At 42.1% G+C, this 18,512-nt stretch overlaps 1 long non-coding RNA gene across 1 annotated transcript in view; it reads left to right on the top strand.

Moving 5' to 3' along the window:
- Positions 1–13,352: 13,352 nt before the first annotated feature.
- LOC310760609 overlaps positions 13,353–18,512 on the top strand; it is a 103,608-nt gene continuing 98,448 nt past the window's right edge. The window contains exon 1 of the long non-coding RNA XR_014547057.1: positions 13,353–13,696. This is a non-coding gene — a long non-coding RNA (uncharacterized lncRNA). The remainder of the gene's footprint in view (positions 13,697–18,512) is intronic.

The following is an 18,512-nucleotide window of genomic DNA, read 5'->3' as shown; positions in this document are numbered from 1 at the left end:
TATCTTCCCTCAGTTAGATACTAAACTGTCAGGGGATGGGAACTCATTTTTCCTTTAGTGACTCCACAGTGTAAAGTGCCATGCACAGTCATGGTGCAATACACAAACACAACATTTTAAACTGGGCTTCCCAAATTTATTTGTCCCTCACGCTCAAGAGACTAAAATGACAAGAGAAAACATACATGCCCACAGTCACCATATTATGCTCACATAAGTCTCACAGGGGCCATGACACGTTAGATAGCTTGGAGAAACAGAAATTTCCTGAGTAGGGTACAAGGCTGGCAGAAAAGACAGGGACTCTGCCACAAGGTGGAGCTTCCACCACAATTCTGCAAAGTGGAATGGATTCCAAAAGAGTAAAGTGTCTGCAGCATAGTCCACCGATCTTGCAACAGTTGTGACTTCTTACCATTTCGTTATGTCATGAGCTTTTGTGTACACAGTGGGAAGAAGTTTTAAATTCAGGCACTATTTATTCTCTTAGAGAAGGGATGCTTTAATCACAGCAAAGGCCAACCAGGTCCTTCATTTAATGAGCATTTGTGACCTGCTTCAAACTCTGGTTAAGAATCCTGACTAATACGGATGGATACTGGATAAGCAGGGAACCTGGCTTGTTCACTGGGATGTGCCAACATATCCCTTAACCACAGTTATGGTGGGAGAAGAAATTCACGCTGGTGAGGGTCTGGATGAACAGTATGTCTGTGATCTTGCAGCTCTGGGTTCCATTGATGGAAGAAAGGTTGGATATAAATTCAAGAAAATAAATAAAAATATGTAGTAAAGGAAACTCCCTCAAAACTTTACCATCATCCCTTACTACTTATTAGATGGTAATGAATCGGATCTGCAATGAATTCCTCCTACTGGCCTCCCAAAAATGCATTGCTGTTTTTTCTACATACTGTCTGTGTTTTATCCGGAAGGTAGTCTACAGATCTTGGGTTTAGGTTGTGTGGTAGAATGAAGTTGTTTCACATGTATCTCTCATAGTTATGAATTGAGTACAGTAAGTACAATGAAATAGTTATATTTCCTTTGGATTTTTGCTTATAAGTGATGTATGTACAGGAAAGCATAGTTTTTAGTTGTGCATGAAGTATTGAATACTGGTCATAAAAAGATGGTGGCACAAGTAACGTTGCTTAAGGCTTTATATGGAGGTATTAATGCACAAGAGAAAGGGTCTCAAACTCAATGTGACCTTGTATCAGTTTCAAGGTTGTCAACAATAAAAAGGACACCACAAAGATTTCTGCATTATTCTTATTAGCATGGTTATGTTTTGGAATGTAATTAGTTTTTGTGTAACATTTTCCACGACATTGAAAGAATGGGATGTTTTACTCCAATGGTCTCTTTGGTCTTGATTTGAAAAGCACATTATTGTGTTTACAGCTTGTTCCCTTTTAAAGGACATTGATGAATGGCTTTTGTGTGACCCACCATAGGCCCATTCAGATTAACGTCTAACTAGGAAATGCCTGTTCAAGTAAAAAAGGACAAAAATCTTCACTTTCATATCAATAAAAAGGAAGGCGAAAAAATTATATTAAAAGGAAAAACCCTGGAAGCCACAGGCAGTATTGGATAAAAGAGTGGACTTTGTTTTACACCATACTCATTCACGACACACAGCAAATTACAGCAGATGAAAGCTATTTGCTATTGACTGGGTGATGAAAGTTCAGCTCTGACTTTGCTGAAAAGTGAAGTCCTGCTGCTGATGTGACACATACAGCTTTCTCCAGGCTTCTGCAGCTTGCATGGCAGATGTGCCTACTAGCAAACTGCATGGTACTTCTGCTTCAGTTTTTTGATGTCCAACCAAGCTATGTTTCCCCTTCTCCCAGCTACATCTGTACTATGGTCTGGGTGCCACATTTTAAGAAGGACATTACCAAACTTGAGTTTATCTGGAAGAGGCTTGCCAAGATTGGGTATGTGTATTGGGTATTGAGGGACGCGGGCGGCGCTGTGGGTTAAACCACAGAGCCTAGGACTTGCCGATCAAAGGTTGGCGGTTCGAATCCCCGCGACGGGGCGAGCTCCCGTTGCTCGGTCCCAGTTCCTGCCAACCTAGCAGTTCAAAAGCACGTCAAAGTGCAAGTAAATAAATAGGTACTGCTTCAGTGGGAAGGTAAACGGCGTTTCCGTGCGCTGCTCTGGTTCGCCAGAAGTCATGCTGGCCACATGACCTGGAAGCTATACGCCGGCTCCCTTGGAGATGAGCGAGATGAGTGCCACAACCCCAGAGTCGGCCACGACTGGACCAAATGGTCAGGGGTCCCTTTACCTTTCTTTTATGTGTGGAGTCCAAAGCAGAACAATGGAAAGGACTGGGTATGCTTAAGCTGGGGAAGAGTAAGGGGAGACATAATAGCAGTTTCCAGGTATCTGAAGGGCTGTCAATTAAAGCACACTGCTACCCTGCAAATAATCCTGAGCTTTAAAAGTGTCCAGGTCAGGCTTGGGCTTCATTGGTCAACCGTCAGCTTGGCCTTGCCTATCGGGCTCTTATCTGTCTAGACTGTAATTCCAATGCCAGCTGATCACCATTAGGTTTCAGTACCACAGTTTCATGTCTCCCACTCCAGCTGACTTGAAGGCTGCCTATGAGCCAGCATCACAACACCTGTGTTTGAGACCAGGCCTGTAAGTGCACATCACAACAAGGACTGGAGCAGATGACAGGCTCATTTTATGCTTCAGATGGAGATTTAAAAGCCTATGTGAGATGGCAACTCTCCCTCATGCTTCAGACAGGCTGGTCACCCCCTCTTTTTGTTCATTTGTTGAAGAGCTGCATTTACATTTAAGCATTACCAATGACTGCACAAAGTATGCCTTAGTGAGAAGCAATAAGAGGAGCATTTAGGAGCAGAGCAGAGCTCTGTATACAGTGCTATAAAGATAATAGCTATTCTTATAGAACTACAGCACCATCCTAACCATGCCTACTCACAAGTGAGTCTTCTTCAATGGGGCTTACTCCCACGTAAGCAAGGTTAGGACTGCAGCCTTTGGGATCTGCCAAATCTACACAACTCTATTATGTTCAGCATTAAGGGATGGGCATTAAAACAGTTAAGGGGCAGAAACGGCTCGAGAGAGTTTGGTAAGGAATAAGTTGCTCCCTTGTTCTCTTTTCCTTTCATAGCTAATGCTTTTGTTTCCAGGACAGGATGCAAGCCTTTCCACCTTTTATTACAACCTGCTGCTGCATCAGTCTTAAACAATAGGCTTTAAAAGGCGTAACTTCTCATTCCTAACAGTTCTAACTGTCAAACACACAGAGAGAGACTGCTTTGACACCAGGCACTGCATATATTTAAAAGCTGGCAACAAATTCGTATTACGCTCCAATTGCCTATCAGGCAGAGGATCCGCATTGTCTATTTCACAGGAACGAAGAGTGATGTTATTTTGGCAAGGCATTTCAGGATTTATGCCAGGAGAACTGTCATCAGTAAGATAACATATATAAGCAGCCTCAAAAGCAGCCAGTGTTCAAGGCCATCAACACCAAGGCTATGAGCACATTGTCGGCTTACAACACAGCTAGGTTGTTCTTTTTCTCAATTTGGATCAAAGTTGGTTTGGGGAGAAATGCATCAAAGCACAGTGTTTCATAAGAAACAACAGGATAGGTGTGGATCGCGGCTAATATCACGTGTACACCAATTCCCAAACTGAGAGCACTAGGATGCAGAGTAAACAGGGTTGTGTACACAGCCCAAAACACTATGAGTGCCACTTGCAGCTGCTCAAACTTCTGCCTGTTTGATTTACTCATCATTTACCATGCCTTTTGCACTTGTGTTTAACTCTGAAATACAGGTTGAGCCAGAAGTCTAGGACTAGAACTCTAGATTTAGTGCTCACCTGTCCTCAGCAGTGTGTAGCTAGTCGTTTGGGTGCCTGGTGTGGGGGCGTGTCCTGCAGCTGGGGACGGGATGAGCCTCTATGGGGGCGGGGTGATCCACGCCCATGGGGATGGGGTGAGCCTCTCCGATGCTTAGAGCCTCTCCTCGGCCTCCCCCTAAGCTATAGGGCGGCTGAGGGAGAGGCAGTAGGCAGACGCAAGTCCCACCCTGCCGTTTCAGGCAGCGCAGAACCTGCAGGCACCTAAGTCACCGTGTCACTCCTAAAAAGTTTCGTGAGCCCAATTTTTTTTAAAAGCTCATTTTGTCACCCCCTCTCAGTGATAACACCTGGGATGGACCACACACCCCTTCCCTCACCACTGCCAGTCCTGCCCCAACCTTCAGTTGCTTCACATCTTGTGGCGGATGGGGTGGGGTGCTCCTGCTAATTCTATTGAGTGAGGCCTTGGACGTCTTCCCCAAAGCTCTTGTGTTGGGGCTCTAATTACTAGATGAGTGGCAGCATAGCAGGCTGAGCGATCCTAATACTTCAATATGCTGGGGAGAGAGAAATACACCACTGCTACACTGACAGCCTATCAGGACAGTTCTGGCACAGTGTGTGTCGTCATGGCACATTCTGGGTTGCTTCCAAGATAGCGCCAAGGAGAATGTTCCATTGGTGCAAAGATTTCTCCCTGCTCAACAGAATGTTTTCCCTCTCCCCTCCCCTTGATGCCACAGAAGATCCTATGGCAGGAATGGAATAGAAGGTGTTTTTGTTTTAAATGTGAATGAAATGAACAGAAAAGTCAATCAGGTTGCTATTATTGTTGGAAGTGCAACTGCAGATATCACTGTGGGTGTGACTTCAGGGTTATTTCTGTTAGTTACACTTACAGTCAACTAGCTGGGGGGGCAGATGGAGGTGTTGCTCAGCAAACCATGCAGAGTGGCATGATGCTTGCCAATGTGGCACTGTGCCCTGATTGGCTGTATAGTTCTGAAGTTTTCCTCTGCATGTTTGGTTGAATGCTTCCTTGTTATGTACAAGGCCTGGTGTAAGAAAGACTCCTTGCTCCTTTCTCCCTCAAATTATATTCAGTTTTTGTTCAGGTTCTTCAGTAATATGTAACCAGGATTTATTTTCTTTCTGAACTCAGACTGTGTTATTTGCAAACAATTGTAGGCCCACTTACTAGGGAGTAATGCCCAGTGACCACAGTGGGACTTCCATAGGACACATGTTTGGTTTACTTAACTATTTTCGTTGAGAATACAAAGAGAAAGGTGTAAAGCTTGTCTGTTTTGCTGCAATGTTTGAGAAATGTATGATCACACGGTCAAATTTTTTCACTGCTTCCTAGCACATTGCATGGAATCTGCTGCATCATGATTGCTAGGTTACAGCTGACAGAATGGCACAGTATGGTGGAGGCAGGGGAATCCAAGCACTTCTATTAATTTACAGCTCTTCTTGTTGAAATTTCTATCCTCTCGAGTTAGATATTGACACATGCACACTCTTGATCAAAACTGACAGCAGGTTCCACAATCAATCGCAAAGTGACCAGAACACTGAAATAGGTAACACTGCAATCCTAAACATGACTAGTCAAAAGCAATTTCTACTGAATTCAATTAGGCTTACACCCAATGAAGTGGGGTTAGGATTGCAGCCTAAGGCACTATTCCATATTTGGTTTAACTTGTGCATTCTTGTTGCCTAAACAAACCACATCCATATTTAACATCAGCACTGATGCCTACAACTAAAAGCCACAACTATGACCCACTGCATGTACTAAGCTGTGTACAAACAAGAATAGACAGTCATTGCTCTCAGCAGTATGTTCTCCCAGAATAAAAGTGACAGAGAACACAAATTCACCAGGAATCTCTCCTATACAGTTCCCAGTTGGAATAAAAGTGGGGTGGAGGGTAGTTGTGTAGTAGTGTAGATGTGTGTTTGAGCTCAAAGAGATTGTTGCTGACTGGTCTCCTGCATAAAGTAGGTTAAAAGTTATTTAGTGTGTTCAGTCGTATATTTTAAAACATTTATAGCCATAGATGTACTAATATTCATTAATTTAATGAGAGTACTTTTAGCCTGCACTTCATCATATGATCCCAGAGGGGGTACATGCAATTAAAAACACGAAGAACTGTTCCAGTGCATCAAAAAGAGCTGGTAAAAACAAAACAAACTCAATATCAATGCAAAACATTATTATAATTACAGGGGGGGGGGGGACCTACAGCGCACACAAATAACCAAGAAATGGTAAACAAATGGGTACGTCTTTACTTGATGCTAAAACCAAAATATTCCCTTTTCTACTGTATTACCAAGAGCTGGCTGACTCAATCTACAAAAGAAAATTGGCTTCACTTAACACTCCTACTTACAATGTATTTCATGCTAATTGCATACAATGTACGACACGATGCACATATATGCTGTGGGTTATGCCAAAATATTATTTGTCAGGCATGCATTATGTTATTCCTGAAACAAGTTTTCAACCACAGTTTTTAGGTAGCAGAAATTCTACTTTCTAGTAGAAAGCAATATTACAGAGTACTGGATAAAAACAAAGCAATTTAAAAAATGAAATGCAACGAAGACATTCATTTAAAATTCTTTCCTTTGCAATGTAGCGAAGCTGGACCATATTACCCATGTATTCCAGATAGCTCCTCACTATTAACCTTTTGAAATGGCAGTCCAAAAGCACAACCTCCATTCTGCATTGCACAGTGAAAAGACCCCCTTTTCCGATTTGCACTATCGTTTCCTAAGACGGAAACCCGCCCATATGGGGCATCTGACGTTAGGAGCTTGGAAAAACGGGCTTCAAAAGTAAGCAGACAATGTTAGGTCACTTTTTTTCCACATTTCTGGCTTTTGCAAATTGGAGGGCTCTTTTCATCTTCCATTTCAAGGGAGACAGTTGTGGCCTGTTGCTTTGTTTAAACCACATGAATAAGTCCCATCCTCCGCAAAGGAAAAACCAGACCACTCAGACAATTTCCCAAAACAAAGTGCATACAATCCTTTCCTGCAAACCAGAACATTATTCTTGAACGGGCAACCTTCCGCTGCGATCCACTTCAGCCTAGCTGTAAATACCAATCCTGAAAAAGCGACCTTTTCTTACAAGCCCTTCTGCTCTCTGCCTACCTTTTTGGAGCTTACCTTCCACGCGATGGAGGGGCAGGCTGCCAAGGTGAAGGTAACTTTCTCTGTCACCACATTGAATGTGACACGAAACATGACGGCTCATACTCATGTGGTCCCGATGCCCAGGTCAGGGGAAAAAGACAGCAACACTTGTCTCCCCTGCTCGAGAGCAGGCTGGCTGTGCACTTGTGCCACACTGCACTCACGCATTCGGCAACCCCCTAACCTATTGATCGAAGCAGGAGCCTCAGAGTGCTGTGTAGGCCCCACTATTCCCCAGCAGCCTTTCTTCGCTTGTGTGTGTGTGTGTGAGAGAACTAATCAGATTAGCTGGTTTTACCAGTCTGAGTGGAGACTAACAGGTTAGCCAAACAGTTTGCATGGGGGAAGGGAGGAGAGATCCGAGTACAGAAATCAAACTGGTGCATTTATTAAAGCAGGGGAAAACAGACCTCCTTTGAGAATCGCTCCTTTGTCTCTCCTCTCAGTGTTGACACAGAGCCATGACATGCATTGTACATTTACACATGCTCTGTGGGGAGCTGGACTTCTCTATGGGCCTTGTCTCAAAATCTGAGCGGCTGCTCAGCGCTACCGGTCTACTGAGGGGTGACCTTTTTTCTCATGGGATCTGGCTCTTTAAGGTAGGGAAGGGCACCTGTCAATTTGGGTTTCTCTTATGTTTCTCATTTTCCCAGTCTTGAGTTCTCTACATTTCCACTTCAGTTTGCGATTAAAAAAAAAAGGTCCTCATGAGAATCCAGTGAATTTCTCCTAATGTTTACTTGCAATTTTGCCTAATATACACATTTTAGCAAAGTGAATTCCTCTAATATATAAATAATATACACTTTTTTGCAAAGTGATTTCCTCTAATATAATGCATTTTAATGTTATTTTCACCAAAATAAGCATGTTTGTTTGTTTACATCCATACTCCACCTTTTGTCCAAGGAGCTCAGGGAAATGTACACATTTTCATCCCCTCTTCATTTTATACTCACAACTATCCTGTGAGGTAGGTTAGACTGAAAGATAGTGACTGGCCCAAGGTCACCCAGTGGGTTTCTTAGTTGTATGGTGATTTGGACCATGGTCTGCCAGGTTCTACTCCAGGACTGTAAACACTACGACATACAGGGTCTTACACACACTTCACCCCAGTATATTCAGGTTTGTACACTACTCGGTTGGAGAATAGCATTGCAAAATTCAGAGAAGTGTGAATTTCAAAGGATGGCTGCATTTCAGTTCACGAACTGTTTTGGAAAGTGTGAATTAGGTAGGTTCACCTTTGAATGTGAACCGGATGAAATTTCTTTCCCCTCCCTCCTTACTTGTGACCTTTAATCTTGGACCTTGGGCACTTGCACAAATAAATGTGTTAATATAGTGAGAATGAGAAACTCTCTCTCTGCAGAAATATTGGTAGTGCCATGTGATTAGTTCTGTTCAGTGCTACACAGCATTATTCACAGTTGGTAAAAATGAACATGAGAATATCTAATTGACACTCACTCCAGGCACTGACCCCCTCACATATCATTCGTGGAAAACTTACAATCATTCCTTAGATAACGTGTTAGAATATAATTATACTGATAACAACATGCATTTTGCCCAAGTAGTTAACCTAGTCAGACAATGACTTTTAAACATGCATTGTATTGTGGACCATTAATCTGGTTTCCATTATTCTTTTTAAACCAACACATCTACTTTCATTAGGGATGTGGCTAAGAGACTTAGTAAGGAAAAAGAAATTATTTGGTTCTAATCTCACCTCTGTCACGTGTGCCTTTTTGGCTGAATAGCACAGAAATTTTAAAAAACGTAACTTTAATAATGATCTCACTAAGTGCCCTTTGTCAAGCCACCCCCCCCCCTCAGCTTCAGTCCTCTTAATCTGTAGCGTAGGGATAATAATACTAATTAACAATATCCAAGTTGCAATGAGGATTACAAAATACTGCATGTAATATTTAAATACCCCCGCACTGCTTTTGCAGGATACAGATCCTTCTGTAACTCTGCAGGTGGCGAGATTTCTGAATGCGGTTATCTCACACTCAAAAACCACCAAAAAACAACAACAACATCAAAACTAATTGGACTGTTATGATGAGAGTGCATGTCGGAGTTCGTCTTTAGTTTTCCTTTTCTGTGATCCGTCCCTTGGAGCTCTCCTGGCCCCAAGCCGTCACTTGGCTCTGCTCAATGACCCACCCTTGCATCGTGGTGTTCACCTTCTGTTGTCGGATATATCTGTTTTTATGTCCCTGTGTTTTTATGTTTGTACATATTTTATGGGCTAATAGCCGTAAATAAATAAATAAAATAAATACCCCAAAGCCCTGGATAAATGCTAAGGATTATTATTTTTCAGTGGCTTTCAAATTATATCCATATTATATTATTAATGCACATGTCTTCCCTTAAATAATCCTTGGAACTACTGTTTTACCCCTTGAGGAGCTACAATTCCCAACACCCTCAAACTACAGTTCCAAGGATTCTTTAGAGGAAGCCATGTGCTCTAAATGGGCTACCTTCCCAGGTTGACGAGCCCCATCTGCCCCTCACTTGCCTCTACAGAATGTGCAGAAACCACCTTCTTGACCATGGGACCCACTATTGGTCTTGTCCACTCAATCCACCAGTGCTTCCAAAACAGAGGAGGGTACAGGACAAGTTGTAGCCTTGGCAGAGTCCAAGGGCCAGATAGAGGGGCTTGGAGGGCCACATTTGGCTCCCAGGCCTAGGGTTCTGCAGCCCTGTTTAAGAGAGCTGCAGGTTACTATTTTATTATGCATCTTATTTAGCAAGCCTGTAGTTCACAGAAGGCACCAACTCTCTCATCATCCTCTCCTTACTCTTTGCCTTCTATGCTCACCTGTCCTACTCTATCCCTCTGAAGATGGTATAATAAGGCTCTCCGGCTGTTTCCAGCCTTGTGAGGAGTCCACCTGTCAGGTTTTCTGGGCTGCCTGCAAGGGAGATTTTCCTTGTTGCATCTCCCAGCACGCTGGAACCGAAATAGCAGCTGAACACCCTGGGATGCCACAGTAATAGCTGAATGTGTCTTGCTGAATATCCTTTGCCCATCCGTATGGATTAAGCTACGCTGTTTTTGTCATTGCATGTTTAAGTATGGCTCCCAAAGTCTCCCTCCCTCAAGCAGTTTAATCTTTGAGAAATCAATTTGGATTAGCACAGAAATGTAGAGCAAGGTTACCAAGTAGGGGAAACCCACTAACCCATTTTCAAGCAAATTTTCAGAAATAACATAAGATACAAGGAGCAAGTCAATCCCTTAAGGGAAAGCTGAATGTCATAGGTATAAAGCTTCCTTTTCTTGAGTCATTTCATTATCATCTTTCCTTCCAGGAGCCATTGTGGTGTAGTGGTTAGATTGTTGGGCTAGGACCTGGGAGACCAGAGTTCAAAACCCTGCTCAGCAATGAAGTGTACAGGGTGACCTTGGGCCAGTCACCATCTCTCAGCCTAACTTACCTCACTGTGTTGTTGTGAGGGTAGAATGGATAGGCAGGTTGTGAGGGTAGAATGGATGAGCTCCTTGAAGAAAAGGTAGGATAGAAACGTAATACATAATTAAATAAACATTCATCAGTTGAGGGACTAACAGGAAGTGCTGTGTACAGTCTACAGAAAGTCTACAGAAAGTTAATGCCATGCAACTGATCTGCTCCTCTTTAAGGTATGCCGCCTGGGGCTGATGAGATCTGTAGCCCAAAACAACTGGAGGGCACAGGTTGGCAAAGGCAGGACTTGAGGTTCCAAAAAGATTGCAAATAGGCGTTGTTGAAGAGGGTGCCCCTGCTTCATTCCTTTGTGCAGTGCCACCACTGGTCGCCAGTTCAAATAGTTAACACTCACCACTGCTTCCGATTACTTGTAAAGGTATGGCTCTGCAGTTATTTGTATATTTCCCAAACCCATTTTTTCTTGTTAGGGTCTTGTTAGAAACCCTCATTTCAATCTATAAAACTTTTATTTTTTATGTCAAGTGCAAGAATTCACAGGATGCTGCTATTAAAATAAATAAATTAATATAATAATATTATAATATAATATAATATAATAATATAATATCATCATCATCCCCCTGAGGGGACTCAAGGCATTTTACAGATAAAAACAGGAACAGCTAAAAACATAGAAAAACTAATCATTAAAATGCAATTAAACATGGATAGAATAAAAACTATATACATATATAAAATCATGGTACCTTCCAGGTATTGTTGGACTCTAGCTCCTATCAGCCACAACCAGGTGAGAAGAGTTGTAGTCCAGCAACATCTGGAAGATGACAGGTCACGAACCTCTGCACTAATGCAATCACCCTGTTTGACTCAACCACCCTCTGTTCTTTCCAGGCTTGGGTAACACCATTAATCCTGAAACCTTCCACAAATCTGGTGGTACCCCCAAAGCCAGCATGCTTTTCAAGAAGTTCATTAGGTAAAGGATCGGCAGGTCTCTCTCCCTCTCTAATAGAAATCCCCCACAAAACCATCTGGCCTCATAGATTTCTAATTCTTGAGCTTTTTAATCACCTGAGATACCTCCTCCATGGAGCCTTCTTTGCTCAAAAGAAGTCTGTGCTACACTGTGATCTGACAGACTCCCACTCTATTTAGCTGTCGCTCAACAGCTTCAGCTACAGGCTTATCTGTAGCACATAAAGAGATACAGCAGACGGCAAATCAATGGCAGATGTCTTTTGTCTATAGATATGGTTCCCCATTTCATTCCTAATGCAGGTTATTTTGGCCTTATTCATGTCATCAGACATGTAGCCACTTCACCCTTTCAGCACACGTGTGCTTATGCTCACAGAATTCACAGCATATTGTGCCAAACTAGTGTCTGAAATGTTGTCATGTTAACACGGTTTGGGCAGGGCGGGGAATATTCCATGCAAACCACAGGAAACTTACAGTGCATAAGTCAGGTGACTCCAAGACTGGAAACAATTTTTTTCTAGAACCAATATGAGCACTAAACTTCCACAAGATTTCAAGAAGCAGATTTTTCATCGAGGGGGGAAATTCCACAAAATGCAAAACTGGTAAGGAAACGTTGGGAAGATGGAATAAAGTGATGTTTGAGTGCAACTGTTGTGTAAGACACCTTCATACGTTCATATACTTTGAGAGATAACATAAAGAAAATTCAAGTCTGAATTGCTAGAATCAACTCTACTGTGAGCAAATCCTGTTGTAACTCCAAAGCATACATAACCCTAAACCAGCAAAAGCTGATCAATTAAAGTTATTACTTTATCGCCTTAGTATAGTCTCCGAGATCAACAAAGCAGCTACTTCCTCTGCCAATCCAACCAACTGTTCTGCACCCAGGAGGCCAGTCAGATTCTCAGATAATGTTCTGATTAATTACATTCTTGAGTGTGCAGTCCTAACTCTCTGAAATCAACAGATGTAGCACCACCGTTTGATTTAGGTAGATAAAGACTTCAGCAGCGAGCTGTAACTTTTCCTATACCTGAAGCAGCACATTTCAACTGCTAAATGTATGGTAGGGATAGAAGCTTTAAAACAAAACCATGGTGGCCTATGGTTGGAAACTCCTAGGCACTAGAAGGGAAATACTGGATGAACTTCCTAAAGCAATAGTCATGGCACTTGGGAGCATTTCATCCTAAAAGGCTTTGTTAATATCTTTTCCTTTGAAAGTTACCATTTCTTTCCTACTTTTGCATCAATTGCCCACCTATTGTCCGTCCCAAGACAGCAGGAAGCTGACTTCAAAAAGTAAAGGTAAAGGGACCCCTGACCGTTAAGCCCAGTCGCGGACGACTCTGGGGTTGCAGCGCTCATCTCACTTTACTGGCTGAGGGAGCCGGCGCTTGTCCGCAGACAGCTTCTGGGTCATGTGGCCAGCATGACTAAGCTGCTTCTGGCGAACAAGAGCAGCGCACGGAAACGCCGTTTACCTTCCCACTGGAGTGGTACCTATTTATCTACTTGCACTCTGACATGCTTTTGAACTGCTAGGTTGACAGGAGCTGGGACTGAACAACGGGAGGTCACCCCGTCACGGGGATTCGAACCACCGACCTTCTGATCGGCAAGCCCTAGGCTCTGTATATTCTCAATAGCAAAAGCATGCCTGCGTGAGTGCAGGGGTTATGCTCATCTGTCATGCTTACTTTTCAGTGCACTGGAAGAATCAAGGTCATAGTAGCACAGCCGATCTAGTCTCTGGTACAAATGCTTGTAAGTTGACCTGGCAGCCACCTGGTGCAGCCAGCGCACATGTTTGCTCTTGCTGGGTTACTCTGTACCGAGAAGAGAATTTCCCACAAGACTTGACTGTTTCCCCAGAAGCATTATGAGAGTAACTGAGAAGGATTTTGCCTTGCTAGATTTTGGAAAAAGAGAAGCTTGTCACACTGATTCAGAAAAGGGGACTCCCTGCTCTCTGTGCCAGTACTTGGGCAGCAAACATCATCATGTCTTTAGGAGCAAGAAGCAAGAGAGAAGCATGTGTTACAACCTGCAATTACCCATCACTGTTCAGATACAGACACCCATCTCACTTCATTCAGCGAAGGTACTCAGAGCAGGGACCTCAAAGATTCAAAGGTTTGGTAGGTACATCATATGGGAGGTGTGGTCTTCAGGGCCGGCACAGCTATTAGGCAGGGTGAGGCTACCATCTCAGGCAGCGAGAGGCCCCAAGGCAGTGCTCCCATGGGTGCCCTGCCTGCCCCGCTACTGACAGAGAAGCAGTGCTGGTATCGGTGCTGATTTTGAGTGAGATTGCGACAATTTCCGTCAAGATCTCACTGAAGTCATGCATGACATCTTGTGCAATATTAGTGTGATCTCACCCCAAATCAGAGGCAGGTCAGGACTTCCCTCAAGCAGTGAAACAGGAGAAACTCCCCCGATGGTCTTCCACGCTTGCCCCAAGCTATTTAAGGCTGACTTCAATCTGGTATCCTCCAAGGGTTTTGGACTACAACTTCCATCAGCCCCAGTTAGCACAGCTAAGTTGGTGAAGACTTGCCTAGGGTTTTAAAGGTTAGAACTAGCACTTTAAATTGGGTTCAAAATTTACTTTTCGTTAGCAAATTCAGTGAAACCTATTTAATAGTTAATCTGCTGGACAATTTTGCTGTACTATACAGTGCAAGTGCCACAGTTCTTCTCTATTAACATATGAAAACAATATACGTGTAGTCTGATGCCATGTATGATTACTCTGAAGCAAACGTTAGAAGCAGAAATGCCACAGCTCAGTGGCAGAGCATCTGTTTTACATGCAGGCACTCCAAGGTGCAATCTCCAGCATCTTCAGGTGGGCCTAAGAATAACTCCTGCTTGGAACTTGGGAAAGATGCTGTTGGTCAGTTTAGAGTCAGATTATTCTAAAATAGCTGGATTAATGGTCTGGCTCAGTATAAGGCAGCATCCTATGTGGCTAAACATATCTCACTCATTTCAAAAGTAAAAGGTAACCATGTGGTCTATAAGTAAAAAAACAGCAACCCCAAAATCTGTATTAGGACAATACCTCTGTTAGGACAACCCAATTATCACAAAGTAGTATGCAATATTTTGAGTTCTCCAGAAATCTTTATCAGGCTAGATCATAAGCAAAGCAAATTTCAGAGAGGGGAACTAGCTGATGGTTTGCCAATTTCAGTGGTGCTTAGATACCATTTAGCTCACATTACAGAGCATACTGTCTAGATTTGTGTGATGCATCTCTCTTATTGTACTCCCCTTGCACTCTACCCTCCCTCCACCAGCCTGTCTGAATATGAAAGCCGATCAAAGCCCATATGCTAGGGTTTAACAGCTAAATGAAGTGAGAAAAACCTTCAATTAGCTGAACATGATTTCATCTCAGAAGGCAAAATATTTCTTTCCTCGAGCTTAAAACTAGCAAAAGCTAATTCAACATACATTATGCATTACAATTAAACTTTAGAGGAACATTACTATCAGCAAAATGAATTGGGAAAAAATAATTGAATCAGTAAAACTAATAAGGGGGGGATGGGGAAAACTAACATTAATACAGTCAATTGACTTAGTTGATATACGTCCTGAGCTGAGCCCATAGAAAGAGGAATGAATGGCTTCCCTTTAATTTATTTGTGATCCTCAGTTCAAAAGTGCAGATGGAGCATAGGAAACTTAGGAGGCAAAGGGTGGGCAAGCAGGGCTGATGGGGGTCTCCATCCATGGTTAAAAAAAAAAAAGTGCCATCCCTCCCACGAACTTCTGAAATTGCTGTCGGGCAAGGGAAATCACTAATATCAAAGAACAGAAGGATACTATTGGATCTTGAAGTTCAAGTTGCTAAAGGCATGTAAGAGCATTAACAATCATCATAGAATTGTAGAGTTGGAAGGGACCCTGAGGGTCATCACGTCCAAGACCCTGCAATGCAGGAATCCCGACTAAAACATCCAAGACAGATGGCCAGCCAACCTCTGCTCAAAAACCTCAAATGAAGGGGAATCCACAACCTCCCACTTTAATTTCTTCCCTCAACACAAGCCGAGGGAACAAATTACAGATAATGGGATATAACACCCCCTACTTTAAATTAATTAGAATTTGTTTAAATGATGACTTTCTGAAGCACACAACTGTTTTAAAAAATGTTTTTATTAAGGATTTTCTTGTTCTGAAGCAACACAACTTTTTAAGTTCAATCCAAGCTATTAGCACCAGTAAGACTGGGGGAGAAAGAGTTGTACATCCATCCTCACCCCTTGACCCGTTTGTTTTGTTTTTAAAATTTCATTGCATGGACTCATGTTCATGAGGGCTAAGTCCCTTTGGTTTGACAGCCTGAACAGTGTGCTGACACATGTCAGGTGTTTTTTGCCTGCAAATGTTTAACCAGATGCAGGCTCTAATTCAGCTTCCCTGTCTGCTAGCATCTGTGCACTGAGCCATCTGCTTTCATGCAAAGGGGTTGTTGTTGTTGTTGTTGTTGTTGTTGTTGTGTGAATTGTCACAGCTAATAGAGTCAAGCGAAAATTCAGACAGATTTCTAAAAGTTTACTAATTAAACTCTGGATTCATTTTGAAAAGTAGTTGAAATTCGAGTAAAACAAAACAAAAAAGGTCAAATCCTTATTACTACTTCATTAATCATCATCAAATCGCATGTTTGTAAAAGAGGAGCATTTCACAACTTGGGAAGAAGGAAATTAGGTGTTTTAAATGGAGACTAGGACTCCAAATAAGCAACAGAATACGCCTTTTGAATAATCAATATTATCCTATCTTAATAGTGAAATATGATTTTAATAATCATATTTCAGTCAACATCATTCATAAGTGCATTTTCATCTAAGACCTGCTCTGTATGTGTGTTTTTAAAACTGGTTACTAACTAGGTTTTAAAAGTTCCTGATTTCAGGATTATGACCATTTTATCAAGAAATTGATTACCGGTATTTATATTATATATTGTAGTGAGAACGCAAGAGAAAACAGAAACCCACACTCATTGCTGTGGGTGCTCTGATACTATGTATTTGATTCGTTTATTTCTAAAAGAATTAAAGTAGCTTTGAAAAAATGCACACACATACACACACACACACACACAAAATGAAAAAAGTCCTGTAGTTTTCTTTTGTACTGTTAAATTAATGAAAATTGTACTAATGTTTTCTTCTTTTCTTTCTGTTCTTTTATTTCATGTAGTATGTTTTTGTATTAGCAATGTAAAAGGTTAAAAAAAAAGGTTCCTGATTTCTAATTGCTATGATCAGACTCCAGAGGAAGATACAGATGAACAATATTCCTTTCACAACAGAAAACCATTTTCATTACCGCAGAGAGCATCACAGTATTTATATACTAAACAATCTACTAAATCTCTTATATCCCATTTACTCTCCACCTGTCTCCCAGACTGCACAGCCATACTTGTAAGTAACACACAGAGTAATTAGGTAGCATACTAGAATTCAAATGGTTTAACACATTTGCTCTAGCAAGCTTGCCTTTCCTTGGCAATCAGAGCATGTTTAATCAGGGGAGGAGGAGAGCAAAACATATGCTAGATTAAGTAAATAAGAGGGAGATGTATTTGTGCTGAACAAATATTTGCTTTGAATCTCTGGGTAGCAACTGCATCATTTACCATGTTATCTGTTCTGAATAAACTAGGGGAATGCCTGTTGATATGATGTGTCAGGTTTGGTATGTTTGGAGGAAGGGCATGTATATGGCAGCAAGCATATTGTTGAACAGAACACGGAGATCTTACATTCCTCACTGGGCCCTTGTTACTAGTCACTAGTAACTTGTCACTTGTCACCTTGTTACTTGTAAATAAACAAACAACTATCGGACTTTTAGAAGACATCTGAAGGCAGCCCTGTTTAGGGAAGCTTTTAATATTTGATGAATCATTGTATTTTAATATTTTGCTGGAAGCCGCCCAGAGTGGCTGGGGAAACCCAGCCACATGGGCTGGGTATAAATAATAAATTATTATTATTATTACTTTTAGTTTTGGCTAAAGGACTCTGAGACCTCTCACACCTCCTTTCCAAAGCAAGAGCTTACTAGGCTTTGGAAAGGAGGCAGGAAGGCAACCCCTTGGCTTGGCACCCTGTGCAGGGAAACTGGTCACACTGCCCCTAAATCCACCTTTGGGACCGGGGGCGGGGGGGCTTTGGGAGAGTCCGAGGACTGGACAGAGGTGCCTGGAAGGCTACATTTGGCTCCAAGGCCTGAGGTTTGCCACCCTTGAATTAGCATGCAAAATCTTTCTGAAGGTGTGCATGGCAGGTGAGATAAAAAAGGGAAGTTCTGTGAAATCCAATCTTTATCTGCAGTTGAGGTTACCTATATTTGAAATATAATCAAATACTGAGTGCAATCATTCACTACTAAAATGTATGTTTGCATGGCAGATAAATTCTGAACAATATGATATTCATTCTTCCAAACAGGAAGCTTTTTTAAAGAAAAAACTCATTGTGGGTTATACAATTTACAATTGACACATTTGAAGCTGGGGTGCGGTGGGAGAAACCTGTCCGAGAGCCAGAATTTAGCAATTAGCACTGAAAGAAAGTTTTTAATAGCTTGGAACAAAGGTCTTGTGTCACAACACAGCTCTACAGCCTGGTGCAGCAGAAAGTGACTTTAAGGATGCAAAACAAAATCCCCTCTTTTAATGGCTGGCTCACTAAAAGAGGCATTTGTGTATATTTGTCTTGCTTAAGAAGTAATGGTGTAAAGAGGCACCCAATGGTGAACTGATCAGCCATGACAGTAAAACCCAAGCTAATGAAAAATACTTCCCAATGTTACTGCAGAACTTTAACAGTGTAGTCGGAAGTAAACGCCATTGTGTCCACTGATGCTTACTTTCCAGTAACTGTATTTAGGGCTGCAGCCTTACAGGACGTCTCCTTC

The sequence above is a fragment of the Podarcis filfolensis genome (assembly GCF_964270895.1).
Source record: "Podarcis filfolensis genome assembly, chromosome: 4".
In the NCBI taxonomy this organism is placed as follows: domain Eukaryota; kingdom Metazoa; phylum Chordata; class Lepidosauria; order Squamata; family Lacertidae; genus Podarcis; species Podarcis filfolensis.
The sequence above is the reverse complement of the archived record's forward strand: the minus strand, read 5'-3'. Positions and strand labels throughout refer to the sequence as shown.